The 11,290-nt window shown below is 34.1% G+C and overlaps 1 long non-coding RNA gene across 4 annotated transcripts; it reads right to left on the bottom strand.

Annotated features, from left to right (window-relative positions):
* Positions 1-501: 501 nt before the first annotated feature.
* LOC145136369 (uncharacterized) lies at positions 502-3,095 on the bottom strand. Of its 4 annotated transcripts, none has more exons than XR_013720422.1 (4): positions 2,792-3,095; positions 2,328-2,626; positions 961-2,151; positions 502-878 (listed from the first exon to the last, which is right to left on the bottom strand). It is a non-coding gene; the product is annotated as an uncharacterized LOC145136369 (long non-coding RNA). The 4 variants fall into 4 exon arrangements; XR_013720420.1 differs by having other exon boundaries at positions 502-2,151; positions 2,328-2,413; positions 2,477-2,626; XR_013720419.1 differs by having other exon boundaries at positions 502-2,151.
* Between the last annotated feature and the right edge of the window lie 8,195 nt (positions 3,096-11,290).

Genomic DNA, 11,290 nt, shown 5'->3' with positions numbered 1-11,290 from the left:
GTACTTTTTGTACTTCTTTTACCGTTCTTTAAAGTATTTTGTGCTAATAACAAAAGTGTTGTGGCTTCGTAAAGAATCACAACATCTGCACAAAATAATAACCTACTTTAGGACTTTGTTTAGTATAGCATTTTACTTTTATTTCTTCACACAATGGTATTGTACTTAAAAAAAAGTCTACATACTTACAACAATGCTATTCAAATAGAAAACAATTTCCAATGATATAAATTGATATATTTTTTTAAAACAACTAATTACTGAGCTAGAAAAAGAATTGAAAGTACTACGCCCAATTAGAAAAAACTTGAACGGCATCCCTAATATTTTAGGTTCTCAACAAGAGACACACTATATGTGACTTCTAGTTGTTACTTCTTATGGTAGGACCAATGATAAGCATATAAAGGTCAATATAACATCATTTTGTGAATAGCCTATTATTTATACGTAAAAATTAAAATTAAAATTAACAAAATGTTTTTGTCAAGCAAACCATACCATTTTCAACCCACATTATATACATTACTTTTTTTACTGAAACCTATTTTCACAATAATCCAACTCGCTAATTTTATCACCTCTAGTTTAATAATTTAACTTTACTTACATTTAGCTTCTCCATAAATACAGAGGACAAGCAATTAAACCTTGATTATCAGCCTTGATTGACCCTCCTCCTTGCTCTTCACAAGTTTGATCTTCAAATTAATTTTTCTTTGACTACCACAATGTGTGCTTAGCAATCTTGGTTATTTTGTAGATTTTGCCCTTGAAATGTTCTACTATCACTATAACAGTGTCCCTAAGCTTCAAATGCATATTGTGTACTATAGGAAGGTTGTTTGGTTCACATTTTACTTGAACCACCTCTTAAGCTGCAAAGATTAAAAGAAAATATAAAATATTAGCTCAAGTCTATGAATTTTTTTAAAAGAACAACTAATAATGGATGCTAACCTTGTTGTAGATAGGAGGACATGGTGTTTTTGTAAAACTTGATGTAAGCTTCCTATTTGTTGAATATTTATGATTGTATATCATCATGAACTTATACTAATCCATTAACATCTTCTTTGTTTTACCATTTTTCATTATTTCTTCTTATTTCATTTTCAATTCTTTCATCCTGTCCATTGTTTTCCAGTTTTCCTATTTCTTATTTGTGATTGTAAAGAGTTGTGTTAGTACTAAGTTGTTTGGTGTGATCATCTGAGTTTTTAACGCTTATTGCCATATGATCATTTATTGATCCTGATGATGCTCATGTGTTGTTCTGTTATAGCCTTTCACATATATCTCTATAAATTGTTCTACAAGTTTCATGTGACCTCTTGATGTACACATAACAATAAAATTAAAATAAAAATCAATTGATATCTAAATTAAAAGGAGAATTTGCTCATAGAAAAGGCAGCTACCCTTCACATCTCCTTAATTTTGACTTTAATGTTTTGTTGCCTCTCCATCTTTTCTTTTCATATTGAATCTTATATTTATCCACATTATCTTCAAAACCCTTCCTTAAACTTCTAGATCAGGCTCAAATCATGTTAGTAGAGATCGACCAATAAACAAATAAACTGGTAAAAAGCTCAAATAAACATAAAAAATATGAAATTTCACCATAAATCGGGAAACTGAGAGTGAATCAGGAAAAGATTCAGGCTCAAATTATAGAAAAATTGAGGAATAAACACGAAAAACAAAGTAAAAATTCATTAGAAATGGAGAAGATGAAATCATTAAAACTTAAACCTCATCCCAATTTCATATATTTCTTGACCTTGAAAATCCATAAACGAAAGACGTAGAAGTAAATTTGGATGAAAGTCAATTAACTTAAGCAAGGAAGATCGGTGACGTGATGTATTATAATTCAATATGAAAAATGGTGATGGTAGGGGACGATTACATGTAGTCTTGATAAGTGGGACAAAGAATTCAAACAAACAAAACCAAAGCAAATGGAAAATGGGACCCAGAAGTAGAAAAATTGTACAAAACAAAGCAAAAGTAGAAAAAAATATTACCTGGATTTAGAATAAAGTCCTAAACAATCACTATGTATACAATCTCATGCCTGGTATGCTACTTGAAATCCAAATCCATCCGTAAGGAACCGATGAGATCAGTTTGTAGTCAAAGGGCCTGCAATTTAACAATCACGCAATGAACTTTACAACATTTACTAATAACATAAATAAGAAATGTAATAGTAATTTCCCACATTCCAAAAACCTAATTTAAAGTGAAATATGCACAATTAACCTAAATACGGAATAACATTAAAGGTATTCTAGCCGTAATCGATGATAAAACCTCACCTTAACACCTTAATGCAGGGAAATGAGAGGGGCGAGAATTATCGCTAAACCCATTGATCAGTAGTTCGATGTCTCCATATCCGTCACTGTTGCAGAACATAAGTCATTGAAGGGAGATGAACATGATGAGTGCAGGAGCATGAAAGCACCTTTTCAGCAATAACATTGAATCGTAAGTTGGATTCAACCCCAACCTATCGAAGAAATCAGCGAGCATGCAAAAGGACGTAATATTTTACAGAACTTTGAGTTTGTAGTGATGTTCCCACAACCACTGGCTCCCTAATTTCCAAAACCATCTGAAAAAAAAGTTTCAACCAAAAAAGAAAAAGTGAAAAAATTGAAATCAAAATCATGGACAAAATCAGGCATCAAATCAAACCCTAAGTCAACAGAAGGGACGAAACCCAACACTTAAACATAAAATTATGAAATTGAATAGGTAAATTTTGAAATTAGATTACCACATCACAAACATAGAGATGGAGTGTATACATTTATGTGTTCCGGAGTCGTGGTGTGTGAGAATCAAATGGAATTTTGGAGATAAAAGTAGTGATAGGAATGGGAAGTGATGGCATGGAAAGATACTTGAAACGTAATTATTGTGTTCACGTCAATCTGTATAAACACCAAATCCAAATCTAACTACCGTGTCAAAGGAAAAATATGTCTCTTCAATTGTTCTACCGGTTCATTTGTTGAGTGCAGGCCTCCATGGCGTCGTTTAAGATATAGGTGACGTGGCCTAAAGGGAAAAGGGTAAAATTGTTGTAGACGGCACGAGAATAATAGGGTTTTCATATGTATATATATATATATATATATATATATATATATATATATATATATATATATATATATATATATATATATATATATATATATATATATATATATATATATATATATAGAGAGAGATAAGTTCAATTGAGAAAATAAAATAGGTTGAGAATGATGAAATCATTCTCAGCCAATTATTTATTTTTGCAGCAAAAACCTCCAACGTATCGACGAAAATGGTAAAGTAATACACATGTGTTTTCCAACAAAACATGTTTCCTTAAACTATGTTAATCATTACCTTAATATATACAAAAACACGGTTTTTTTTGTTTTTTTAATTTTTAAGGAGCTATTTTTATCGAAAAATAATTTTAAATAAATCAAATTTCATAATTTTTTATTCTTTATAAATAGACATCCATATTTATATATATACTTCTAAGATAAAATAAAAATTTTATTTTTTTATAGTTTCAACTCTTGTTATTCATAAGTGAATAAAAATGCATCAAATTTTTACTACAGTACATTCGTTATTCATTTATGAATATAAAGTGTGATTAATTTTTTTTAGAGTTTAAATATCATTCATATATAAAGATAACATATATAAACTCTTTACAGTTTACATAAGCTCTCGTCACATGTTATAATCACATATGAATAAAACGTGTATTATTTTTCCTAACAAGTTATATTCATATATAAAAAACACATTTATCATAATTTTGTTACAATTCATTTGTTATTCAATATGAATAAGTAGTTCAAAATTTTAAAAAACGTCGTCTCTTATTAACATACTACTTATTCATATTCGAATAACAAATGAACTATAACAAAAATCTGATAAATTATTTATTTATATATAAATCTAACATATGACGACCATTAATACACATTTTATTCATATATAAATATAACGTATGACGAAAGATGATGTAATAAAATATATTTTAGGTAAAAAAAAAGTTTTTTTTACGTGTTATATTTATATATGAATGATACTTAAACCGTAAAAAAGTTAAACATACGTTTTATTCATTAATGAATAACGAATGTACTGTAATAAAAATCTGATCGATTTTATTCACTTATAAATAACAAGAGCTGAAACACTAAAAAAAATAAATTTTTTATTTTATCTTAAAACTATAGCAATATAGATGTCTATTTATAGAGAATAAAAATTATGAATTTTGATATATTTAAAATAATTTTTTGATAAAAATTGCTTTCTAAAAATAAAAAAAACAAAAAAAATGTTTTTGTGTATATTAAGGTAATGATTAGCATAGTTTAAGGAAACATCTTTGGTTGGAAAACACATGTGTATCAGGTATCAATTTCCATCGGTACGTCTATGTGTTTTGCGGCAAAACAAATGTGTGGCTGAGAATGATTCCCTCATTCTCAACCTTTTTTTTTCTCAATTGAACCCTCCTATATATATATATATATATATATATATATATATATATATATATATATATATATATATATATATATATATGAAATCTGGAGAAAAATATAAGTTTATAAAATCTTTTAAAGAATTTAACATTTTGAAATACTTTTGATGACTTGATGTCACTTTAAACACAATTTAAAATCATTTATTTAATAACAATTGAAATCCATTTTGGTAAGATATTTTGAAACCATTTGCTTGTAACACAAAATCCTTGTGTTAGACTTGTATTCCCCCCCCCCCCCCTAAAGAACAGTAAAAACTATGAAAATATGGGGGTATGAACTCACCTTTTGGAGGGTGATTCTATTGATGATTTGATATATGATGTTTAGTTCCACAAGTGAGATCCCGTAGCAAAACAAGTCAAATTGGAGTGTTAGAAGCTAAAAAGGAAGCTGATATGTGTTCACGGCCAGGAAGTGTTCCCGGCCAGGAGTTCTTGAGGAATGAAGAATACTTGATGATCTTAAACAGATTCTAAGAAGATTCAAAGGTTTTCAGGTGCTTATTCTTTGTTTTCTTCGCGTGTTCTGTTAGATGTTATGAAGAACTAGTGATTTAACACTTGAATATGATGAGAAAGGATGAATATAGCATGTTCTTGAGGAGAGAGGTTGTTCTTCGTGTTCTTGGCTGATGATACTTGAGAGAAAAAGACTTGGAATGGTGTTTCAAGGTGTAAAAGGTAAAGAGAATACGACTGAAAAGTATATGTATGCGAGGGTTCACGGTCCGAGGGGTTCACGGCCGTGAACCTCGTTTGCGGCCTTATGGCGGTTTGCGAGATTGCGGTCTGAAGCCATTCACGGCCTCGTTCTGAAGGGTTTTGAGCATTCTAACACTCATAAGGTGTACATGCAACCCTAGAAACCTTGGATCTATGTTTGATTATGATACATGCAAAATACATTTTTCCAAGGTTCCAAATCCTATCTAGCATACATGGGGAACTTTTAAACATAAAGTTTAGCTAGAATTACATACCTTGTAGTTGATTTGATTCCTTGAAAACCTTGTGAGCCTAGCACCTCAAGTGTGATGCCTCAAATGTCTCACACAACACCAAATGCACTTGGAATAAACTTGAGAGAAATGTCACACTTCTTGAAATCGGCTAGCCCTCAATTGCATGCATAGTCGCCGATTTTGGTGAACAAAGTGATGCTTATATAGTGTGTTACAATTAGGGTTACACCATGTAAACCCTAATTGTCATGTCTTTTCATTTCCATGACCCATGGGTTCTATAACCACCATGGAGCATCCATGGAGCATCCTATGGGTTTTAGCCCAACTTGATAATCCATGCAGCATTAGCCCACTATACAAGTATGGATGATTTACAAAATCAACCCATATATTTAATTAGTCTTCTTTTGATCACTTAATTAATTCCAAATTAATTCTTGATCAATGCTAATTAAATAATATTATTAATATATTAGAACTTATAATATATTAATAAACCTTAAGTGTTATTTCTCTCATTTTAGTCTATCCAAATGCATGATGTCATGCAACCCAAATGGACCATGCCGGGTCAGGTCAAGTATATACCAAATATAGTTATGGACCTAGACACCTTATCCAACAGTCTCCCACTTGGATAAGTCTAATAACTATAACTGCAAGTATAACTTCAGGAACCGATCAACAATCGTAGCTCTTTCAAGGTCTCTCGGAACTGAGATGATGATGATACGCCATTTAAGATAAGTGATCATATAATCCTCTGTTCTAAATATCAGCCGGACAAATACATGGAACAACGTCTTACTTATTGTCCAGCTGTTTGTTTCTCGATTTCCGATTTGTTTGACATAAAACTTAATTGAACACATCAACTTAGTTCTGACCGGGCCCGATACATGGGTCAACACAAAATCATCGAGGGGCCCAAATATCGCTTCTAATCCAAGAAGGAACAGATAAACTTCGACTCATATGCTTGTTCTACTACTTGTTGAATTATACACAAAGGCACGTTTTATAACATCGAGTTACCAATGCATTTTCGTACAATCAATGTATAACCAACTCATAGGCAACAAGTCATATCTCTAGGTTTGAAGACTTATATGATATTACCGTATCGCGATCACTCGAGATAAATTCCATGAAGTAATACCAGCGAGCGTGGGTTGAATCCAATACTCAGAACTTATGAGCACTCATGAGTGTCGTAGCCCTGTCCAACATCTTAGACCTCTACAACCAACTCATGACAGTCTTGATTCATACCTAGTTCCAACATATGACCGACTGTGGAAAATTTGAATAATATGATATACCGAACATAATTATTCTGGAAGTCAAAACATGCAAAATGAAACGATAGTAAACGATTGACAAAAGATAGCAACACTTTACTCATAAATAAACACACCTTTTATTCATCATCAAATGTCAAATACACTTTACACATTTCAAAGTTATCTAACTACTAAAACTAATATCATCCTTCAGCCCTATGCGCCTTGCATGCTGGAGATGCTTAACCCTAGCCAGTCCCTTCGTTAGCGGATCCATCGGGTTCTCATCCGATGATAACCTCTTTGCTACGAGGAGTCCTTCTTCTATTCGATGTCTGATGAAATGATATTTTCTGTCGATGTGTCTGGATCTCCCGTGATCCCTTGGTTCCTTGGCTAAGGCAACTGCACTTTCACTATCATAGAAAATCTCGATAGGCTCCTTTATAGCTGGTACAACTCCAAGGTCTCCAATGAAGTTCTTTAGTCATATAGCCTCCTTTTGCTGCCTCGCTTGCCGCTATATACTCCGATTCGCAAGTTGAATCGGCTACTGTCTCCTACTTGGAACTTTTCCAAGAAATTGCTCCTCCGTTTAAGGTAAAGACCCAGCCTGACTGAGAGCGGAAATTATCCCTATCAGTCTGAAAGCTAGCATCACTATACCCCAATACTCTCAAGTCATCACTCCCACCGAGGGTAAGGACCCAGTCCTTAGTCCTCTGCAGGTACTTGAGAATGTTCTTTACCGCAGTCCAGTGTGTCTTGCCAGGGTTCCCCTGATATCTGCTGACCATGCTTAATGCAAAGGCCACATCAGGACGAGTACAAGTCATAGCATACATGATCGAGCCTACAGCGAAAGCATAAGGTACTCGACTCATCTCAGCTATCTCAGCCTCTGTACCCGGGCTCTGAGTTTTACTCAGTTTGGCGTTACTTTGGATCGGTAACTCTCCTTTCTTGGAATTCTGCATGCTGAACCTATTCATCACCTTATCCAAGTAGTTACTCTGACTAAGTCCAATTAGTCTTTTACTCCGGTCTCTCAGAATCCTTATCCCTAGAATATAGGCAGCTTCTCCAAGGTGCTGTTGGGTTTTCTACGCATCAAATACACTCTAAAACTAGGTAGCGGAAAAATCGAAACAACGATATACCTAAGTGTACATGCAACCTATGGATCTATGGCTTCATGCTAATTACATCAACCCTAGAAAACTAAAACATAAGTAAAAAAACATACCTCTTATGTAGCCCTTGATCTCCATGCTTGAGATCTTGAACCTCCATGAAGTTGCTTGGATGAAAGGATCCAAACCAGAATCCCTCTAATGGTATCACACCCAATGATACCAAAGAGTGAAATAAAAATAACTAGGAGAAGGGTCAATTTCACAAACCCAAAGGGGTTAGAAATCGTCCCTAAGAGGGGGAGGAAGAAGGGATGGCGAAACTTCAAGCCAAGGTGCAAGGAGGAATGAAATCCCTAAGGCCCTATTTATAGCCTTGGATGCCTCCTAGGGTTTAGTACTCCTTCCCATGTGGGATGGAGGCCTAACCACGAAATTTCACTCCTTTCCCATGTGGGATGGACTGATTTTCATCCAACCCTAATTCCATAAGGTTCTGGAACATTCCTGATTAACCAACTATCGATTAATGAACATTCAACCCTTTAATTAATTAAAATGTTAATTAATTCCCAAAATATATTTCCAAAATATATTTCCAATTAGTTTCTAATTAATTATTAACCATAATAATTAATAAACCAATTTCTCCTTTATTTATTCTACTCAATTTGGGTCTTGAGGGCAACCCAAAAGGACCCTGATATTATTAGAAATATTAGCAATAGTTAATGACCTTGGACACTATTCCAACAGTCTCCCACTTGGACAAGTCATCAACTATACGAGGACTAATATTTCTCCAATAATCAACAGAGAGTTAGCCATCCAATGCAACTACCGAACTCTTGATCTAGTCAATATTCAGCCCTTAGATAAGTGATCAACTATCCCTTCGTTCTATGATATCTGTATGAATTCGAGACATGGATAATGGTCAATCTCAAGAATTCAAGATTATGTTTCCCGATATAGATTTGTGACGACTGCATCTGACTACTAAATTGAACACATCAATTCCAGTCAGGGCTCGGCCAAGCACTTTAGATGTCAGCACCAAATCATCGAGGGGCCCAAAGATATCGCTTCTCCTATTAAGGCAGAAGGAACGAATAAACTTTGACTACATAGTTTTTGTCTATTTCATCATGTCACACATGGACATACCCTTTATAACTACCAGTTACGGTTAGTGTTGGAGTAGACCAATGCATAACAAAATCATAGAGCAAAACCCCGCATGCATGTAGGTTTGAAGAATAGAAGATATCATCGTCTTAGAATTACTCGTGACTGAATCCATGAAGTAATCTCTAAGCGTGGGTTGGTCCAATACTTAAATCTCTATTAAGCACTCATGAGTGTTAGCGCAATCTCTTTGCTATGTCCAATCGATATGGACAATCCACTAATACTCATGACAGTCTTGAATCACTACTTACTTCCAAGAGTATGACCGACTGTGGACGTTTGAGTAAATTCGGGAAGTGGGTTCCAAACATGAAAAAGTGAGAACGCAGTGATAGGCTAATTGAAATGACCGAAATCCATCATATATTAAGATCACCACTTAATAATCGCCAAATCAAATTAAAACTTATACTGCTTAAAGTTCTCGGGTTTTAAAACAAACCAAACTAAGAGTGTTTAAGCCAATTCATTTGCAAATCTAATGCCTCTCGACTTTTTCTGACTGTCAGACATGGTCAATGACATCGGCTTATGGAATGGGTCGACAAGATTATCTTTCGATATGAATCATTGACTATGATGTCTTTACATTTGACTCACTATCAAATGTGTTGGTACTTACTGAGTATGTTTCATGTGAGCTCGTGTGACTTGGGATCCATACTCGAGGTAAGTTCACCCAAAGTCACAAGAAACTTCATAAGGACCATCAATGATTGAATTTCAACAAAGATGTCACTAATGAATCGCTTTCAGTCACATTGTCAACTAACCAACTACAATATACTCTAAGTATGTTAAATCCACTATGGTGTATTACCTGGTACTCTTTCAAGCTAATATATCACCATTCAGTAAAAGCACGAATTCCGACTGCGAACGGAATTGCCTTTATTAGTGCGGAACTTAGCATCAATGTCACTCTTACAATGATCTCTTCCATACTATCAAGATCATCTCTTCTATCCTCCAAGGTCACTTAAGAATGTTCTTGATCTTGATTCATTGATTCTTGCCAAATTGATCTAATCAAAATTGTCATGCTCAAGGCATACGAGTCATTGGATCAAGTACATGTCATGGCATTTATGATCGATCCCATAGCAGAAGCATGTGGGACACGACTCATTTGCTTTAGCTCAATAGTAGAACTAGGACATTAGCATTGCTCAATGTCATGCCAGCCTAAACTCCTTTTTGAGTTCTGCATGTCGAGTTTCCTCAACATTCAATGTACTTTGGCTTAATCCAATGAATCACTTTGATCTATCTCCATAGATCCTTATTATGCACGTGTCTTGTATCTCCCATGTATATCATAGCGAAACAGTTCTCATACCAAGCCAAGCTTTTACACCTGCTAAGTTAGAATATAGTTTCCTATAAATCGTACATTGTCTATGTACAATACAAGGGTGACTACAGTGCTCCCACTAGCACTGACATATATATAGCTTATCTATGTTTCTCGAAATTCAAACTCCTTGAACTTTTCTCATTGAAACAAAGATTCCAATTACTCCCACTAGCTTTGACATATGTATGGCTCATCTATGTTTCTCGAAATTCAAACTCCTTGAACTTTTCTCATTGAAACAAAGATTCCAATTACTCCCACTAGCTTTGACATACGTATGGCTCATCTTTATTTCTCGAAATTCATACACTTTGAACTTTCTCATTGAAATAATGATCCATCTTGCGAGATGCTTATTTCGGTCCATAAATGAACTTGTTAAGCTTACACATCTTTCAAAACCTATCTTGGTTTAATTATGTGTTTGTTCCTATCCATGATTGTCTCTACTTGAAGATCCGCTTGCACCTAAGGGTTAAGGTCAAGTGCTAGGTCTACCAAATAACAACATACATGGATTGAATCTCGCTTTCCAATTCCTCTTTCTATATTGTTGCCTTTAGGGCCTACCATAGCTTCCGATAGCTGGTACACTCTGATTGCTATCTACCAGTGACTCAAATACCGTAGCAATATAAACTCTTATATAACTAGGTCCATGACGTCTTCTATCAGATCTATAAGGAAAAATGGAAATATGTCAGTTTCCTTAATAGCTCTTTCAATTCCAAATTGAATGTTATGTCCAACTTTAGGCTCTTCGTTGGTTG

The sequence above is a fragment of the Lactuca virosa genome, chromosome 9 (genome assembly GCF_052849685.1).
Source record: "Lactuca virosa cultivar CGN04683 chromosome 9, Lactuca_virosa_CGN04683_v6, whole genome shotgun sequence".
Classification (NCBI taxonomy): domain Eukaryota; kingdom Viridiplantae; phylum Streptophyta; class Magnoliopsida; order Asterales; family Asteraceae; genus Lactuca; species Lactuca virosa.
This window is presented reverse-complemented; position numbering and strand designations above follow the sequence as displayed.